At 49.0% G+C, this 20,371-nt stretch overlaps 1 protein-coding gene across 4 annotated transcripts in view; it reads left to right on the top strand.

The window, feature by feature from the left end:
• Window positions 1-20,371, top strand: part of FAM168A (family with sequence similarity 168 member A) — a 181,336-nt gene that overhangs the window by 89,902 nt on the left and 71,063 nt on the right. Inside the window, exon 2 of one of the 4 annotated variants that reach the window (XM_086739772.1) lies at window positions 17,240-17,311. The exons of the other annotated variants lie outside the window; for them this stretch is intronic. The gene's annotated coding sequence lies outside the window, so the exon portion shown is untranslated. The remainder of the gene's footprint in view (window positions 1-17,239; window positions 17,312-20,371) is intronic. 4 annotated transcript variants of the gene reach the window in all.

The raw sequence follows: 20,371 nt of genomic DNA, 5'->3' as shown, positions 1-20,371 counted from the left end.
GTGAAAAATCAGTCTCTCCTCTGACTTGTTTGACCTGAGGCGTGAAACGACAGAAGCGTTTGTTACGGCTCCCGCTGTTATCGAGTTCCCCACCAGAAGCTGATGAATATGCTGATAAGGTGCTGTGATTCGCGAACCTTTGTGGTTGACTGGCTCAGTATTCGCCGTAGTTATTACAAAATGATAAACGATAATAAAATCCAAGAGCCCGAAGACTTGAAGCTGGTTAGTTAATCTCCAAGGAGTTTGCGTCGCAGCGCTTCCCAGGTCCTGCTGCAGCAGTGACCTGCCCAGGAGCCTCCACGCTCAGGAGAGACGTTCTCCAGGTCGAGGTTTTGCTGATGGAAGCCCTTGGTTTGCTTCCGACAAACAGCTCTGTACAGACTCTGCGTGCCGTGAGGCAATATTTCTGTTCCTCCTCACAATTGTTGAAAGTAAAGTTAAAAATGCTTTTATTCCATAGGTTATGTGAAATTTTGAAAGGAACAGGACAAAATGACAGGCTGGGAGAGCTGGGGCTGCTCAGCCTGGAGAAGAGGAGGCTCCGGGGAGAGCTGAGAGCGGCTCCCAGTGCCCAAAGGGGGCTGCAGGAAAGGTGGGGAGAGACTCTTCAGCAGGGCCTGCTGGGACAGGACGAGGGGTGGTGGTTTCAAAATAGAGGGAGGCAGATTCAGATTGGATATCAGGAAAAATTTTTTCACACTGAGGGTGGTGGAGCAGTGTCCCAGGTCGCCCAGAGAGGCGGTGGATGCCCCATCCCTGGAAACATTCCAGGCCAGGTTGGCCAGGGCTCTGAGCAACCTGATGTGGTTGGAGATGTCCCTGCTCCTGGCAGGGGGCTTGGGCTGGGTGGGCTTGGAAGGTCCCTTTCCACCCAAACCCTTCCGTGATTCTATTTCTGATGATTTAAGGAGAAGTTCTGACTGAGAGCTCCATTTGTATGGAGAAAAGCGTGGTGTCTCCCTGTGTCGCTTGTCAACCTTTTTTCCGCTGTCTGCAAGGGTTCATTTGCTTTCCAATTTAATTGATTTTCCTGCTTCTTCAAGCAGCAATCTCTCTGTGGGATTTTCGAGAGCATTGAGGAAGATCTACGATGGTAATGTAATTTTAATTTACGGTGTAATGCACGCGTGTGGTTCTGGTTACAGGATTTCATGACAGAGAATGGGTGTGGCTGGTAGGCAAATACGTGAGTCAATGTATTAATTATTTTTTATGTTAGTGGAAAGACATCGATTTGATATTCTTGTGGTGTGTCTGGAATCTTGAGATCTCAGAGAGATTCCCAAAAGGGTTAAAGATTCTTGTGAGCTGATGCTTTGATGTTTATGAACCATCGCAGCAGGCTGCACAAGTCTGAAGCAAAAATTGTGCGGCCATGGGGGTGTAATTCTGTCGAAATCCGTGTAGAAAGGTGGAGAGCAGAACTTCACGAGGTTGATCGGCACTGGTTGCTGAGGATGGGTTGCCTCTAGGACCCTCCACACCTCTGCTATTGCACATGAATGAGCCCAGCTCCATCCTTGAGGGACATGGAAAGCTCCGGCACTTCCTCTGGCACTTCAAGCTCTCCCACCCGTCATTTGCGTTCCCTCCATAGAACCTCCACACGCTCCAGAAGAGTGAGACTCTTGGAATCTCCTGAGCTGCAAACTCCCAAGTTTTGTCATTTTTTTTTTGGAATCATAGAATAGATTAGAATCACAGAATGGTTTGGGTGGGAAGGGACCTTTAAAGGCCACCCAGCCCAACCCCCCTGCCAGGAGCAGGGACATCTCCAACCACATCAGGTTGCTCAGAGCCCCGGCCAACCTGGCCTGGAATGTTTCCAGGGATGGGGCATCCACCGCCTCTCTGGGCAACCTGGGACAGTGCTCCACCACCCTCAGCTTAAAAAATTTCTTCCTCATGTCCAGTCTGAATCTGCCTCCCTCTGTTTTGAAACCATGAGCGCTTTTCCCCAAGGTGAAAACACAACATTTGTTTGGACTTAATGATCAACAGAGGGAATCGGCATCTTCTGCCCTCCGGTTGTTGGTTTTGTTGGCAGGACAGGAGGTGTGGCATTCTCACGTGTGTTTCTATCCCAATCTGCATCGTTTGTATTTGTTGTTGAACCTCAAACACAACGTTTGAGGACTGACCCGTTTTACACTCGGCTGTTCGTTTAGTTTGTTGCCATGTTGAAAGCCGGTAGCCTCCAATTTTGTAGACGACGGAAGGAGAGAGGATCCAAGATCCAAGAGGATTTCTACAGCCAGCTTTTAATCCTCCTTTGCATACTCTTTGTGGGACAAGGATAATTCTAGGCTCCATTTCAGCCTTTCTTATTAACTTAAAATGAAAATTTTGCTGTATTATTCTCTGGAGAGGCTGAACCTTTGATAGCAGATTAGTTCTTTGGCCAAGGCAACCAAGTTCTTTCAGAACTGCTATGTGTGAAGAGGATGAACTTGACTTTTTTTTCCTTTCTTTTTGGCATTCCTCAGCACATTTGTGGGGATTGCCGAGGAATGCGAGGCAAATGGCTTTGATGCTGAAGCAGGCAGGGTTGGGGTGCTCTCCTCCTTGTTCTCACAAGATCTACGTGAATGTCTACCCCTTCCATTGATTGGGAAACGCCATTTCTGGGTTTAATGAGGTGATCCGTTGCTTACCGGTTCTGTAAAACAGGAATTTTAAGCTGTGTTCAGGGTGTGGAATTGATTTCAGGGAGATTAAAAAATGTATGAAGTGGGTACAGTGAATATTTTTCCTCTGGCGTTTCTTCATGTTTATTAATTGGTGTGGATAGAGCAGACAGGAAAATCAGACTTCGCTGGGAGAAAAATGAGCTCTGGCTTGTGTAGGCTCTTGTTATTTTTTGGTTTAAATGCGTAATTTTCGTACAGGAACACTTCCAAACAACTTGCTGAATTTCTCACCCTTGGAAGCTGGCTGGGTTTCAGTGCTCTGGTTAACCACTCACGGATGGCCAGTTCCCCATCTTCGTAATAAATTAGCGCATGGACTTCCTCAAGTTCATGAAAAGCATAAACCCCCTGAAGAAATGAGGGACAAGTTTTCTTCTTTGAGGAGTGAGGGAGAAGGAAGCAGAGGGATTTGGGGTGATATGTGGGTTGTTTGTGAGTGTGTGCAACAGGTGTAGGCTGCGTTTGGGTGGTTCTCCTGCCAACGGCAGCAGTTGTGGACGATGGACGTGGAGGTCACCCCACTGCGCTCACAGGTTATTGTGCAAAATAGATCTTGGTGCGCAGAAGCGTGGGTGCCATGTACCTGCGTTTCAAGACAAAATATTTTATTTTTAGTGTTAGAAATCATAGAATGGTTTGGGTTGGAAGGGGCCTTCCAAGCCCACCCAGTCCAACCCCCCTGCCAGGAGCAGGGACATCTCCAACCACATCAGGTTGCTCAGAGCCCCGGCCAACCTGGCCTGGAATGTTTTCAGGGATGGGGCGTCCACCACCTCTCTGGGCAAAAATTGATGGAGAAATGGAGAAATGGAGATGTAGTGAAGCTCCTTTGAAGAAAATTGTTCATAACATCTCATTACAGATGCTTGTAGGCTCAGCCAGCTTGGAGATCGGCCCAACCGATGTCAGCATTCCAAGGCTTTTCATAGAGACTTTGGGGAACATCCTTCACCCCTTGTTTTGGAAGTGTTTGTCTGAAGCTTTCCATGCTTTTGAGTTTCCTTGCGTTGTAAATAAACAGAATAGTCTCAGGTCTTAACAGCGAACCAAACTCAAGTTCTCTTTTCATGAATGACCCCGTTGTGTGCCTTCTGATCCCGCGTGCTCGGCTGGGACGTGGAACTGGTTGATGCTCTGCCTCATTTCTTGGCGACAATATTGATTTTGGTTTTCCCTGTAGTCGAAAAGAAATCAAAAGATTAAATGACATGGGCTGAAGAGGGCCGGAGAAAATGTGTCTAAGGCAGAGAGGGAAAAAAGAGATGGCCTTGGAAACGTGTTTTGAAACGGAAAGTTCTCCTTCAATTAAAGAAAATAAAGGGGAACGGAGAATTCTCTTGTGCGGCGGTTGCTTCTGTAGAGTATTGGCACATAACCTGAAATTCTTCACTCGCTCGAGGAAGAAGTGAGCTTTGTTTTTAAGCATGAGCTCTGCCAAAGCTCTGTCTTACATCACGTGTGGGCAAATTCTAACCAGGGATTTGGGCTTTGAAAATGTGTATTCAGCATTACAATCCGTGAGTGTACTTTTTTTTTCCTTGTCTTATTTCTTAGAATGAAACTTTTTTGGTGGCTTTGTTAATTTATAGTGTTTCTCGAGGGTTTTAGCCATGGCTGTATTGTTTTACACCATTTAAAACTTCTTCTCCTGTGTGTTCTCTTTACTTCACTGCCCCACTGCTCTGTTCAGGCACTCGAAGATCCCGTTGGCCATCTTGGTGTCATGTCTATGGCGCTTAGGTTCTCCACGCCTCTAGGTCACGTTGTCAAGTCACGCTTAATTTGCCATACATCAAATCTTAAACTTATTTTGGCCTTATTTCTTTCCAAACCCCCGTAAGTACTTCTTCCCTCCCAGTAAGTGTCTCTGGATCTCCAGTTTGCTCTGTTGGAATAGCTGCTGCTGCGGATAGGGTTCCTACCATGAAGTCCCTCTAGAAAGAGGTTACTTTAGGGACCTCCTCCCACTTATTTCCGATCTAGCACATCTCCTTTCATGATGCCATCATGGCTCTCTTCAATGGCGGAAAAAATATTGGATCAGTTTTAAAAATCTTTCCTTCTGGAGGTGAAGAGCATCGGCATTGGCTGGCAGAATGGTGATGAGTGGCGTTCCTCAGGGGTCCGTGTTGGGCCCGGCCCTGTTCAACATCTTTGTCAGGACATGGACAGTGGGACAGAGCGCACCCTCAGCAAGTTCGCCGACAACACCGAGCTGTGTGGTGCTGTCGACTCGCTGGAGGGGAGGGATCCATCCAGAGGGACCTGGACAGGCTGGAGAGGTGGGCCCGTGCCAACCTCACGGGGTTCAACCAGGCCAAGGGCAAGGTCCTGCCCGTGGGTGGGGGCAACCCCAGGCACAAATCCAGGCTGGGGGGGAACGGATGGAGAGCAGCCCTGAGGAGAAGGACTTGGGGGTGCTGGTGGGTGAGAAGCTCAACACGAGCCGGCAACGTGCGCTCACAGCCCAGAAACCAACGGCACCCTGGGCTGCATCCCCACAGCGTGGGCAGCAGGGCGAGGGAGGGGATTCTGCCCCTCTGCTCCGCTCTGGTGAGACCCCCCTGCAGCGCTGCGTCCAGCTCTGGAGCCCCCAACAGCAGAAGGACGTGGAGCTGCTGGAGAGGGTCCAGAGGAGGCCACGCAGATGCTGAGAGGGCTGGAGCAGCTCTGCTGTGAGGCCAGGCTGAGAGAGCTGGGGCTGTTCAGCCTGGAGAAGAGGAGGCTCCGGGGAGAGCTGAGAGCGGCTCCCAGTGCCCAAAGGGGGCTGCAGGAAAGGTGGGGAGAGACTCTTCAGCAGGGCCTGCTGGGACAGGACGAGGGGTCATGGTTTCAAAATAGAGGGAGGTAGATTTAGATCAGATATTAGGAAGAAATTTTTTACACTGAGGGTGGTGGAGCACTGTCCCAGGTTGCCCAGAGAGGCGGTGGATGCCCCATCCCTGGAACCATTCCAGGCCAGGTTGGCCGGGGCTGTGAGCAACCTGATGTGGTTGGAGATGTCCCTGCTCCTGGCAGGGGGGTTGGACTGGGTGGGCTTGGAAGGTCCCTTCCAACCCAAACCCTTCCATGATTCCTTGACTCTAAGCCCATCAGCACGCGCTCGGTGGGTCGGTGATTCCCCCCAGAGCACTCTGGGAGCCTCTGCCGTGGGCACCACGGCGCTGGAGTTGTGTGAACTGGCGGTGGGGTTGTTTGTGAAACAAGACAAGAATGATCTCCTAGCACCGAATCCCCACACCAGCTCGGAATCTCTCAGCTGCAAGTTGAAATCTCACCGAGTCTGACATAAATGGCTTTTCCTGCACATTTTTTCGGCCATTTGCAGCTCAAACTCACATCCTTGCTTGTTTTTCTCCGTGCATACTTGCTCTCCACACATTCAGTGCCTCTTAAATCCCCGGGTGCTTCAATCAAATGATTGGAAATAAGCTCCAGTGCTGTCTTCTGATCCTTCCAAACCCTTAATCTTTGCTTCCTCCACTCCCCTCCCCCCTTTTTTTTTTGTCTAGCCACCAAATACGCAGTTAGATATTTGTTACATTTTCGCAGTCCGAAGGCAATAAATTAAAGTTTTGTGCCTTGACTTCTGGAAACACGTTTGTAGATTAAATATTGAATTTTTTAAATCTTGAATTATTCACGCGGCGCGCGGTCCACGCGATGCAGCGCGGAGGTGGGTGCGTACGGAAACGGGAGCTGGTACGGGGTCGTAAAAGATTTTTAGAACCTTCAGAAATAGCTCCCTGCTTTGGACCACGTCTCTAAATTACTGTGGCTGTTTTTCTACTGTGCTTTATTCCGAAAATCTTAGTTTTGGTTTAACGGGGATGAGCTTTCCCGACGCGGCGCAGTTGGGCTCTGGATTTTTAATCTCTTTTCTGTTTGTGTTGGATTTAACCTCGCCTGAAACCCAAATCAGGAGTTCCTTATACGCAAACGCGCCCGTATACTGATTTTAAAGCGTCGGTCCCAGCCTTTCCCTCTCCCTGCGCTTGCTGGCATCCGGCCTCCTTTCATCTAACGCAGTACCGGGCTAGAATTTTAATGTCTCTGAGGCCAGCGATGATTTATTGGATCCCGAAGCCCTGGCTCGGAGTGCGGGAAGAAAGGATTGCATCAGTGAGCTGGCTTGGCACTGCTCGAATAAATGAGTCCTGAAAGACTCTTCAGCGTTGAAGCCTTTTTTTTCTTTCCCCTCGCCTTGTCCCCGCTCGTCCTTCCCCCGTCCTCGACCCCTGATGCTGGGAAGCGCTTGTTTCCTCGTGGGAATTGCCGTCTCCAGGTCTTTTTACGAGAAACGCGTTTGTCAGCAGCCTCGTCGTGTAAAACCCTTTGAATCCCCGCCGTCACTTCACGAGGAAGGAGCGGTCATCCTCAAGCTGGGGCAAAAAATGAAGGTTTTGTGGCCGAGCGCAAGGTTGGCCTCTTGGTGATGAACTGGTGGTGCCGTAGCGTTGGGAGATGTCCCTGTGGTCCTTCACGTAGCGCCATCGGCTCCATGCTCAGCACCTCTTTGGGGTGGCACACTGCTGGAGCGGCCCAGTGGGTCGGAGCTGAGCTCTCTGGGAGAATATTTTACCTCCTGTAGGTTTTTCGAGTTTTTGGAAAACATGGTTTCTCCGTTGAGCTATAGAGTCCAATAAATCTCTGTTTACCTGGGAGGAAAATTGCACTACTGCTTGAAACGTCGCCGCAGATCAAGGCACAGAGTTATGTGTCATCTGTCACTACGTTGTTTTGGTTTTTTTTCCTCCTGTGTGTGCTGATGGAAAAGTGATTTAATTTTGGAAGTGTGTCTTGCCTCCTTCACGGGATGGGAATGAAAGCAGTAAACATCGACGTTGTCATTGCTCCACCACTGAAGGTTTTAGGTCCATGGGTTCATGGGTTTTGGGTTATGGGTTTTGGGTTCATGGGTTTTGCCCATCTCTGCTGCTGGTATTGCTGTGCTCCTGGTCACCCTACCAACACGTCACTGGGGTGGGCTCCTCCGTGAGGCGGCCGTCTCTAATTCTGATTTAGAGTAAAGCGTAAAGGAGCGAATTCCACTGCTTACTGATACGGTGGCGGTGTTTGCTGCTGGTGTTGGTCCTAAGGATGCTCCTTGTGTCACCAGTTGAAGGCATGTTTTGGATGGAGATGATCAGTCTCCTGTGAGCAGAGATGGATGTGGGAGTTGCGTGAGGTGGGCATGGGTGAGTTGCATGAGCCTGTCATGGAATCACAGAAGGGTTTGGGTTGGAAGGGAGCTCTGAAAATGATCTAGTCCAACCCCCTGGTGTGGGCAGGGACATCTCCAACCACATCAGGTTGCTCAGAGCCACGGCCTGGAATGTTTCCAGGGATGGGGCATCCACCCCCTCTCTGGGCAACCTGGGACAGTGCTCCACCACCCTCAGAGTAAAAAATGTCTTCATTATGTCCAATCTAAACCTACTGTCTTTCAGTCAAAACTGTTGCCCTGTTAAAAAGTCTCTCTCCACCTTTCTTAGAAGCCCTTTTTATATATTGAAAGGCCGCTCTCAGGTCTCCCCGGAGCCTCCTCTTCTCCAGCTCTCTCAGCCTGGCCTCACAGCAGAGCCGCTCCAGCCCTCTCACTGTTTTGGTGGCCTCCTCTGGACCTGCTCTAACAGGTCCGTGTCTTTCTTGCGCTGGGATCCTGTCTTAGCACTGATCTGGGGAAAGAAACTCAGGACTTCAATATTCCAGAGAAGAGCAGCAGGCGGTGACCACCACCCACATGCTGACCATGCTCACCTCTGAAGCTGGTCCCCAACAGGTCCCTTCTAGAGTGCTCTCAGCCCAGCAACCTTTCCTCTGAGGGCACATCTAATCCGTTTCACTTCGTAAACAAAATAATCTTGAACCTTTTCGTGAAGACGAAGAATAAAGACAAAATCAGACTGAAAAGCTGAGCTCTCGGAAGACTTGAGTTGTGAGGAACAGTTATTGGATGTGAGAGCTGGAGGGAGAAGTACAAGAATGAAGCCCTGGAGTAACGACAAGTGGAGACCTTGATATCTCATCGTTAAGAAATGCTCTTTAGTAAGTAACCAGGGGCAGCTTCACCCGTGTGCTTGATTTGTTGCCACCCATTTACACTCAAAAATGGTGTTGCTCTCTCTTGTGATTAGAAACCTAATGTGTTGCAGAGAAGAGCGTCGATTTTGGTGGCATTCCCAAGAGATGCAAAGCACGTGATGACTGTAAATGAAATCAGGTAGAGGAAAAAGTAGATGTTCGTGGGCTAACGATGAGCTGGTTCGTTCAGAAAGATGTGAGTGTGTGCGCAGCTGGACTTCTGTTTGCCTCTGGTTTCTTCTTATTTCAAATTAGTAGTGATTTCTTGAGGTGAGGACCATCTTGTGCTGCGTGTAGAGGGCGTGAGTAAACATCTGTGTGCTGTTCCGGGATTCTGAAACCAGTGAAGGAAACAGTAGCATCTTTAAGTATCATAGGAATTCCGGGGTGAACAGAGCAATTTTTCCTGAGTGAAGACGCAGGAATGGTTGTGTGGTCTTTAAACAAACGTTTGCTTTGAGCCTATTGATATAATTCAGGGTGTAGGACTGCTGGACTCAAGACTTACGGTGTGCACCTACAGCACCTCGTTGAGTGCATGAGCAGCAGGGTGGTGACTCTCGAGTCTTGTAGAATTGTAGAATGGTTAGGGTTGGAAGGGACCTTTAAAGGCCACCCAGTCCAACCCCCCTGCAAGGAGCAGGGACATCTCCAACCACATCAGGTTGCTCAGAGCCGCGGCCAACCTGGCCTTGAAGCCATCTGAGACATCTTGCAGCCATCTGAGACAAATTCAAACCTTAGGTCGGGAGATCTTTCTCTACATTTACCCGTTTCTTTCTGTTGGCTTCCAAGAGTTTAGGATACCAGCGCTTCTCATGCAGGGACCTCAGTTTGGCGCTTGACCTTTGGGACACGCCTTGGAACCTGATAAGTTTGTCTGCTTTCCAGCACCTGACCCCAGGATGCAAGGAGATAAACTGTAAAATTAGTGGTTGACGTTTCCTGGTCTGACGGAAGGGAGAGAGCGGAAATGCATTTCTGCTTCTGTGTCCAACCCAACACTTGAAGGTCAATGCTGCTAGCTAGCTGTAAGTGATGGAGGCTACAAGAGGGTCCACATGTCTTACACTCAATTTTATATCAATTTCCAAAGACGATGGGCGTTGTCCATGCCGTGCCGCTTGTTGCAATGTCTCTAGCAAAACACAGGGAGACGTGTAGAAAGGGAAGGTGGCTTCTTAAAAAAACCCCAACACGTGCCTCATCTCCCTCTTGCTTATTCTGTCCAACTCGCGTGCTCACAACACCAAGGTGAACGTATTCGCTGGGTCCAGCAGGACCACACGCATGGCCGATGGAGAAGGTGGCATTCAGCCATCAAGTCCTCATCATGTCTCTCGGGTCCCCGTTGATTGGCAAAGACCGGCTGGTTTTCACATGTGCAATTTGTGCCTTTTAGGAGTTGGCAGTGATGGAGATCTTTCTCCTCATTGTCTTCTCTCACCTCTTGTCTGTCATTAGTCTACGTTGCTGATGTACTTACTGCCCCTTTTCCCCGCTGTCTGGAGATCTTGTGGCTCTTCTCCTTTTTTTCCTCTCGTTTGGGTGTCTTGAGACGCTAGACATACTGTGATTTTTTAACGTGCTATGATCTTAACGGCCTGCTGACACAGGTGCCACCAACACGTGCGTTTCTCTTAACCCTTCTTCTGCCATTTCTTCAACGAAGAGCTGCGTTTTTCTCCGTGGCAGCCGTGGGAATGCTCCCACCGAGATAAAATAAAACCCTAAAAGTTTCGAATTATGCTGGAACTGGTGAAAATAAATGACGAGCAATGGTTTAAAAGTGAGTGGCTGATGACAGGTACCTAGGAAGGACAACACTCGTTGTGTTCCCACTCCCAGTCCATGGGCACGGGGCTGACGTTCCCTTTCCACCTTACCCAGTGTTCCCATACCAAAATCCACCTGCCAAAACGCAAGGACTCCAGATAAAGAGGGGAAAGTTGTGCTTCTGCCTGAGCTGTTGGCCCGAGCGACCTCCCTGCTCCCTGCCAACGTTTCTGCTCCTCGTCCCGTAGCAAAGATCATGTTCTCCAGGCACTGAAGGGCAGAGGAGAGCATCTCCCTCAAAAAGGCATCATGCAGCTCCCTGTCCGTTTTCATCTCTGGCTTCTTTTCTATCCTATCGGTGCTTCAGTTTTTAAATTTCTTTTTTAACTACGGAGTGCGTTATCCATCCCTAGCTCCTTCCCAGCTGGCTGGTTCCTCAAAGGCAGGAATGTGCAGTTCTCCCATCGTGGATGTCAGACCCGGTATGAATAAAGATGAAGTGGAAGCGGAATGCTTCCCCGTTATTTGAAAACTTTGGTTAGCATGACAACAGGTTACAACTCTCTTCATTGCCATGACAATCTCCTGCAAAATTGTTCCAGCGTCGTCTTATAGTTATTTTTAGTTTGGCCTCTATTCCCATGGAGACCAACTTTTCCTTGAAGTGTTTGATGCTTTGTGCTCGGAGCCTTTAATGAGCCTCGCAGAAGTAGGTGAGTCAGTGAAGGCAGAGACCTCCAAGGTCAACCGATCCCTCCATCACCCTCGCAAGAATGGTCTCTACAGTACGCTTTTTTTTTATTATTATCTTCTCTTGTGAGATTTTTAACATTGACAATTCAGATTAGATAGTAGGGGAAAGTTTTTTATGCTGAGGGTGGTGGAGCAGTGTCCCAGGTTGCCCAGAGAGGCGGTGGATGCCCCATCCCTGGAAACATTCCAGGCCAGGTTGGCCGGGGCTCTGAGCAACCTGATGTGGTTGGAGATGTCCCTGCTCCTGGCAGGGGGGTTGGGCTGGGTGGCCTTGAAAGGTCCCTTCCCACCCAAACCATTCTGTGATTCTATAATTTACTGCAATGCCTGAGCACTTGTGTTCTTCTTTGTTTATGCCCCTGTTTAGTGCGTTAAATTCTGTCTGAAAACTTCAGATTCTGCACAGGACACTGGGAAAAAAAAATCTACGAGGGGAAAAGAAAAACTATAGAACACCGTGAACACGACACTGAAAGTGGTCATTTGTTTTCAGTTGCTATGTAGTTGTTTTGGGGGAAAAAACACACAGAAATGAAGTTTTCTCGCTGTCTCTCTGGCAGTTTGCAAAGGAATTTTTACTGGAGTAACGTTTGCTCGGTCAGCTAAAAATTTACTAGCTTGTCGTTAGGCAATATTACAAATTACCCCGATTATAAAAGGAAATAAAGCCGCACTTTGTGAGCCTCCATGCTTTTATTTCTCCCCAGGTAGGCAGCTCGTGTGATCCGTGGGAGCCTCCCATTCATCAGCTGGAATTAGGAATTAAAAATAATAAAAATGAAAAGCTGGGCAAGGCTGACTGTGAACTGCTCTTTATTTATGAAGTGTCTGCCTCGCTGCTTCTTCAGTGGGGGTGAGTGTGGCCGCTGCAAAGTCAAAAATGGCAAAATTGCGATGGCATCGCCACCTCTGCTGCTCCAGAGATGGTTAGCGGTGAGGTGAGGCTGTGGGTGCGTCCGCGTTTCTTTCTCTTTAGGTGCTTGCTGCTAAAATTTCAAAAAATAAGGACACCTTCCGGTATCGTGTTGTCTACGCAGTACTGATTGAGGTCATTCGGACCTTACAAAGGTCCGAATTTTTCTTATAAAGACTGAAAAAAGAGTATTTCCCTCGGCAGCTGACGTTGGCTTGGTCCGTCCCTCGGCGGTGCTGCCGCAGTGGGTGGCTTTTCTCTGCAGGGCTCCACAAGCGGCGCAGCGGGTGAAGGCCTCCTGTCCGTGCGTAATTCTGTGCCCTCTGCAGCTTTACCGCCTGCGGGTTTGTGTTTGTGAGGAATATCTAACGCTGTCTGCCTCCGCCTGGAAGTCTTTCTTGAAGGTATCTGAGGCTCCGTCAGCACTTCGTTTGTATTCAACATATCTTGGGTAAATGGGTTTTCACTCTACTTGGGATTTTTTTCTACGTCTTATAACTGTTACAGTTTTAATCTAGTTTCTTGATAGAATCACAGAATGGTTTGGGTGGGAAGGGACCTTCCAAGCCCACCCAGCCCAACCCCCCTGCCAGGAGCAGGGACATCTCCAACCACATCAGGTTGCTCAGAGCCCCGGCCAACCTGGCCTGGAATGTTTCCAGGGATGGGGCATCCACCGCCTCTCTGGGCAACCTGGGACACTGCTCCACCACCCTCAGCGTAAAAAGTTTCTTCCTGATATCCAGTCTGAATCTCCCTCCCTCTATTTTGAAACCATGACCCCTCATCCTATCAAACAATAGGACGTTTGATGTTGATATTGATGTATATATTGATATGATCGCCATCTTAAATTGCTGTATCGTTAATCCTAGCCTAACTCTTAGCTCTACATCCTCTGCCTTTGTCATGCGTGCAGCCTTTAAGTACTTGTAGCCACTCATTGGCATCCCATAAAAGACTTTTTACGAAGGCCTACAGTGACAGGAGAAGGGATAATGGCTTTAAACGGAAAGACAGTAGGTTTAGATTGGACATGAGGAAGAAATTCTTTATGATGAGGGAGATGAGACACTGTCCCAGGTTGCCCAGAGAGGCGGTGGATGCCCCATCCCTGGAAACATTCCAGGCCAGGTTGGCCGGGGCTCTGAGCAACGTGATGTGGTTGGAGATGTCCCTGCTCCTGGCAGGGGGGTTGGGCTGGGTGGTTTTGAAAGGTCCCTTCCCACCCAAACCATTCCGTGATTCTATGATTCTGTGATACACCATGATCCGTGATTTCTGTAAGCTTGGGACCAGCAGCTCCATTGAAGTGCAATAAGAAATTTCCAGGCACAGAAAAATGGAATTTCCTTCCTGTTGCCATTAGCAGGTATGGAAAAGGCAAGAGGTAACGGATTATTTTGGAAGGTAAGGGGAATTTTTCAGCTTTCCCTATTGAAATTCGTCTTATTTAAATCAGCACAAGTACAAATGAAGTCTACTCAGTTCCCTTAGTGGTATGAGGAAGGAGACTCTTCTGCGTCAAAGGCTACTGTCATCGTAAGCCAGGGCTGATGAGGTGGTACAAGACCTTGACCTGCACACCCGCAGAGGTTGTTAGAAAAGTCTCCGTTTGGCAAAGTACGGTTGTGTGCCTGGCTCGAAGCAGGGGCGCAGCTGCTGGCAGCGCAGTTCGCTTGCGCCGGAAACGGGGTCAGGAGAGGAGTTTGGGTTCAGCTACCTGAGATGAAGAGCTATGAGGAGTCCTTTTGCAGGGTAGAGTCAACTAGATAAAAGGAAGAAATTTTTTACGCCAAGGATTGTGGACCCCTGGCCCAGGTTGCCCAGAGAGGCGGTGGATGCCCCATCCCTGGAAACATTCCAGGCCAGGTTGGCCGGGGCTCTGAGCAACCTGATGTGGTTGGAGATGTCCCTGCTCCTGGCAGGGGGCTTGGGCTGGGTGGGCTTGGAAGGTCCCTTCCAACCCAAACTACTCTGTGATTCTCTGATTTCTCCTCAATGTAGATGCTGCTCCAATGAATTTTGGAGTAAACAAAGGCTTAGCGATAAAAAAGCCGTGTAAATTCCTTACATCTCCAGGAGATTTTCTCTCTGTGATTACACGCTCGCCTCAAAAAGCACCGACAGTTGCTTGGAGGGTGAGCTTGCAAAGATTTTGCAGATATGTAAGCTATCTGCTTCTTAAAAAAACCAAACCCACAAGTAATGTTCAAGAGCTTCATTCTGTCGGTAAATAAGAACGGCAAACAGCTCCAGGCAGCTGGCGCATTTTTTCCTTGGATGCCGAAGAAGTCATCCCAATATTTCTTTTTTTTTAACTATAATAAACAAATCTTTGAAGCCTTGGGATCAAGGAGCAAGGAAAAATGTAGAGCAATAACTTATGAAAGTCTGGTGTTGTTTGTGCCCCTCAAAAATATCGCTGGTATTTGTAACAGCAATTTTGTGAGAACACGGGGATTTTTTTTTCCATTTAGCTGTGGCCTGCTTCTGTTGCGGGTTGGGTTCCTGGGTTCTTCTCAGCAATGTCAGTGGTAGGGTCCTGTCTGTGGAAGGGCATTTCATTGTACTCTGGTTTGAAAATATGTTGAGTATGGAGATGGATCTTGAGTCTTGCACCTTAAATTTCATAGAATCATGGGATGGTTTGGGTGGGAAGGGACCCTTAAAGCCCACCCAGCCCAACCCCCCTGCCAGGAGCAGGGACATCTCCAACCACATCAGGTTGCTCAGAGCCCCGGCCAACCTGGCCTGGAATGTTTCCAGGGATGGGGCATCCACCGCCTCTCTGGGCAACCTGGGCCAGTGTTCTAGAACACTTATGGATCTTCCTCTCTGTTAGACTTGTTTCTTCGTGATCACTACAAAATCTGACTTTTCTCGTGTTTCTTTTTATGTGCCTGGAGCTCAGGATCTTTTTCCCACAACCGTTTTTACGTTTCTTGCTCTTCTTTCTTGATTCCCATGGAAAGCACTCAAGTGCTTCATCTGCTATCAGAGCTGGCAAATGAGAGCTCGTCTTTAACCCAAGACTTCAGTGAGTTGCTGGCTTGCTTTTCTCTTCTTTTGTTTCTCATTTTGTTCTGAGGAGTTTAAGCTTCAGCTTAACCAAAAGATCTGTCACTTGGTTTTCTCGCCCGGTTTTTGGTATTCTAGCGAAATTACGATAGCTCGAATTTCCAGCTGAGGAGACATTGCCCATCCTGGGTTTTAACTGAATTTGAGATAAGGTCTCCCAGAGCTTGCTGAAGAGCCTGAGAACGGGGGGGCAAAATTTTCGCTTTATTTCTAGAGGGGGGAAATTTCTTCTTGCAGTGAGGAGATACAGGCTGATCTTCGTCGCCAAGCGTGTTATTCCTCGTGTGTGTAGTATTTTGATGAGATGAGTGAGGCCTACTCACGCAGCCTTGCGACATTTATTCCAAAAACGGAGCTGGGGAAATAGGTGCAAGACTACGGGCGGTAGGTGAAGCTTTTCATCTCTACGCCGTCGGTTCAGCTGCCGCCCAGGCAACTGCCGGGACGTGAGGATTGGCAGGTAAGGGGTGCTTGGCCTGTGAACTGGGTGGGTGGTGTGTGGAGCTTCTGTTTTTTGTACTAAAGCACGAAGAGGCCTCATGTTGATGTGAAAAGGTATCCGGTGTCGTAGTCTGGTACGAAAGAGCGAAGGGAACCGGTATGTGAGGCTGGCGTGAAGCAAGCAGAGGGAAATTCAGGAGGCATTTGCTGTAAGCTCGGTGTCCAATGCTGCCTGCCACTGACTCAGCGGACGCGCTGCGATCGATTGTCTACCGACTCGACCGCTTGTTTGCCTTCCAGCTCTTACATTAACCAATAGTTAAATCGTCCCTAAAAGTCCCTGGGGCTTCCCTGACTAATTTACCGCTCAAAGTGGTCCAGGTGGTTCTCTGCAGGTCCGTCTGGTGGCACCTTAAAGCCATCTGGCCCCGGAGAAACCTCTTCTGCTGCCCCTGGGAAGTTTATCCCAAAGTCTTTGTTTTCAGAAGTGTTTAGGAAGGGGAGCGAGATACTGCAACTACCAGTAATTCCTGTCCGTCGGAAGACTGAACGACTTCTCCCGCGGCGAAGTAGTGCATGACTTTTTTTATCAAGCACAAGAAAAAGCACGAGCAAATGTCATCTGTTGGGAGACCCCAACTCAAAAGCAAGCGTCGTCTTTTGGGAGAGCCCAACTCAGACGTATTTAGGAAGAGTAATGTGTGGTCCTAGGGAACTTGGATGTGGAAGCTTCTGGGATATCCATTCAGAGGAACTTTCCAAAGTAAATGCGAAACCGGGCGTCTTCAAGAGGCAGGGCACGTCATCCTGCGTTTCTGTAACCGCCTTCTCCAAGCAGGAGGACTTGGCATTCTCCAGGGTGGGGAGATTTGGTGGGTGGCATGACTTCTAATGTTGCTGGCAAATGGTACAAGTTGCCTAGTATTTGACAATGTTAGATTCTTTTTATTCCTTATTTTTAGAGAAATTTTGGGGTTTGCTCTTGCTGCTGGCATAGATCAATAGGCTTCCTGGGGAGGTCCCTCCAGATCCTCGCGTGTCGTGCGTCTACACGTGTACAAACTCTGTGCCGTTGATGTCAATCCAACTCATTTTATCAGCAGAATGAAGGTCGTTTCCATCCTTCAGGTGAACAGAAGACCTGCCTGCCGTTTAAAATCAATACTCCAGATTATTTTTAGAAAGGGAAGGTCAAGCCCTGAACAGAGCACCTCTCAACGACGGCAGAGTTCAGGTTTAGTCGCTGCCTTTGCCGCCTGGGGCTGGGACGATGCTCTCCCGTGCGGTACCCAACGCGACCCCACCGGCAAAGACCGCGGGGTTCCCTTCCGGCGTCACCCTCATTGCGCCCGAATCCCTACAGCTGATGCGTACAGAGCGTGGGTTTCCGCAGCTCGTTTGCTGCCCCTGTGTAATCGTTCTCGGCTCTGCATTAATGCGCTGAGCAAGTCAAACCAGTTAATGAGAGGAGGAGAAAGGAATGGGTTTTTTTTTGTAGGTCTAATGCTCTTGTTCCTGGAAGCGGAGGGGAGTAATTAGCATTCCAGCCGAGGAACCAGTTACTATGGCAGTGCGTATTGATGGAACGGGCTTGATACAAGTGAGCTAATTCAAACCAGCCGAAGGCCGTATGTTTCGCTCTGCCTTCGTTATATAACAAGTTTTGAGGTCTTCAAAAAAAAAAAAATTCTGAGTAGAAATGACCTTCAAGGAATGGTTCCAATAAGAAAACCGCCGGCCTTTTTGTTCCCGGCGTACAAACTCATTAGTTACATAAACAGGATGGAGGTTTTTAATCTCCTTTTGAAGTTATTTGCATATTTATTGTGTCTTACTGGGCCTTTTTTGTTTGGTGTCTCGCTGATCCGAAAGTGGAGGACACACGTGGCTGCAAAACCCACCGCCTCTCCCTGAAGTTTGTACCGAGATAGGTGCTTGAGGTGGGACAAAACAGCAGAATTTGGTTTGCTGTGAAATCGATAAATTAGGAATTTCTTGGTATTTCTGTGCGTTTTTAAAAAATATTTACTCTTCAGATTTTTTTTTTTTTCTGTATTCCTTGGTACTCTTTAAAAGGAGAAAATCTTTGGGGCACTGAAATTCATTTTAATACAGGGAAGAGGCAGATTCAGATTGGATATTAGGAAAAAAATTTTAACGCTGAGGGTGGTGGAGCAGTGTCCCAGGTTGCCCAGAGAGGCGGTGGATGCCCCATCCCTGGAAACATTCCAGGCCGGGTTGGCCGGGGCTCTGAGCAACCTGATGTGGTTGGAGATGTCCCTGCTCCTGGCAGGGGGGTTGGACTGGGTGGGCTTTGAAGGTCCCTTCCAACCCAAACCATTCTGTGATTCTATGATTCTATGAGGAACCATGGGATTTCAGCCTTACTGAGTGGCTGGTGACCATCACAATTAGGTTTATCAACAACAGTGATACCTCATCGAGCTCTATTGAGGCAAACATTTCTTCACACTCTGAGAAGGGGTTTGGAGAAGTGGAACTTCATTTTGCCCGTTGCTTTATTGTTGACACCATTGCTGACTCCACATTCATGGGACAGTTTCATGACTGAAGGTGAAGGAGGACCCACCAAGATGTCCCCACTCCACCGTGCCAACTGTTGCTTCCGAAAATTGGAGTCATATTAAAAAAAAACCTACCAAACCAAAAACATTACACCCCAAAATATATATTTTTTTTAGCTACATCTTGCCAGGATGGAAATTCTGTAGGCTGCACGTTGCAGAGGGTGCTGTGGACGGGAAGGAGCGTGATAATTAAATTGCACGGCGCACCTGAACGTGAACTGTTGCGGTGATTAATTTTCAGTGCTGTCCTGTAATTACAATCAAACTGCGTTCTCTGCAGAAACCTTTGTGCGCAAGCAGCGAGGAGCTGTTATGCATTGTTGACTTTGGAGTAGCTGGAGGAAATTCAAAACATCTTCATATAAATTACATTTTGGTCATGGTCTGCTCGTCCACACTGGCTTTGCAGGCACAAGCTCCCCCTCCTCGGCTCCCGGCTGTAACAGCGTTTCTCTGCCTCTCTGCCACATTTTGTCACCGCACTTTTTCTATTTCCTACCCCCACCAAGAAGGTTTCCTCCAGGACATCAGCAACGCAGTTGAGGTTCCTCACCCCCAATCCCACTTAGATCCCATCAAAGAGGTGCATCCATCGCCGGCTCTCCAGGAGCATCTTGCCCCGGATCCCTAAATTCAACACGAAGGAGATGAAGAGAGGCCGCAGTGCCAGGAAGCTGTTTCCTCACCTTCCCCCAAGCCTGTTGTGGCCTGCAGCTTTGTCAATCTGCTGGAGGGCAGGAAGGCTCTGCAGAGGGATCTGGGCAGGCTGGACCAATGGGCCGAGAGGAACTGGATGAGGTTCAACAAGGCCAAGTGCCAGGTCCTGCACTTAGGTCACAACAACCCCACGCAACGCTCCAGGCTTGGGGAAGAGCAGCTGGAAAGCTGCCCAGTGGAAAGAGACCTGGGGGTGCTGCTAGACAGACAGCTGAACATGAGCCAGCAGTGTGCCCAGGTGGCCAAGAGGGCCAACAGGATCAGGTCCAGTGTGGCCAGCAGGAGCAGGGCAGTGATGGTGCCCCTGTACTGGGCACCGGTGAGGCCGCACCTCGAGTGCTGTGTGCTGAGTTGGGCCCCTCAGCACAAGAAGGACGTTGAGGTGCTGGAGCGCGTCCAGAGAAGGGCAACGCAGCTGTGAGGGGTCTGGAGCACCAGTGTGATGAGGAGCGGCTGGGGGAACTGGGGTTGTTCACTCTGGAGAAGAGGAGGCTGAGGGGAGACCTCATCGCTCTCTACAGCTCCTGACAGGAGGGTGCGGGGAGGGGGTGTTGGTCTCTTCTCCCAAATAACTTGTGATAGGACGAGAGGAAATGGCCTCAAGTTGTGTCAGGGGAGGTTTAGGTTGGATATTGGGAAACGCTTTGTTACTGGAAGAGTGGTCAGGCACTGGAACAGGCTGCCCAAGGAAATGGTGGAGTCCCCATCCCTGGAGGTGTTCAAAGAACATGTAGACGTGGCATGTCAGGACATGGTTTAGTGGGCATGGTGGTGTTGGGTTGATGGTTGGACTTGATGACCTTGGAGGTCTTTGCCAACCTATGATTCTATGATTTGATGAAACTTGTACTTGGTCTTCTTTCCTCTCCTACCCAAGTCACCGCTTTTCCTAGTTTTTTCGCAGTTATTCCACCACTGGTGCTTTTTGCCGCCTTCTTTCCTTTCGTAGTATTTCTGGTTTCCCCTAGTTAAGACAAAAAAATAATTAAGGGGGGAATTAATTCCATGACTACATGATGTTTTTATTTTTTTTTTGCTGTGTAACCCTGTCAACAGAAGGGGGATACGGTGGGGGGAGTCAGTGAACTGCGCCAAGGACGCGCCTTGGAGATAGTCCCGCTGTAACCGAAGCGTCGTGACCCAATGCTGCGTTTCAAAGCTTCGGCTTCTGGGGATGCACTCACTTGTACGCAACCTTGGCTGCTTTTAAGTTTTCATTTTGCTCTTTCGCTTGGCTGTACCACCCGCTGATGGAAAGCTGGAAGGGATTCCCGCAGTGCGTCCCCTAGTCCTGCAAAAGTTGGGTACCCTGAGCGTCAGCCTGT

This window comes from Chlamydotis macqueenii, chromosome 1 (assembly GCF_036417535.1).
Source record: "Chlamydotis macqueenii isolate bChlMac1 chromosome 1, bChlMac1.mat, whole genome shotgun sequence".
NCBI lineage: Eukaryota > Metazoa > Chordata > Aves > Otidiformes > Otididae > Chlamydotis > Chlamydotis macqueenii.
This window is presented reverse-complemented; position numbering and strand designations above follow the sequence as displayed.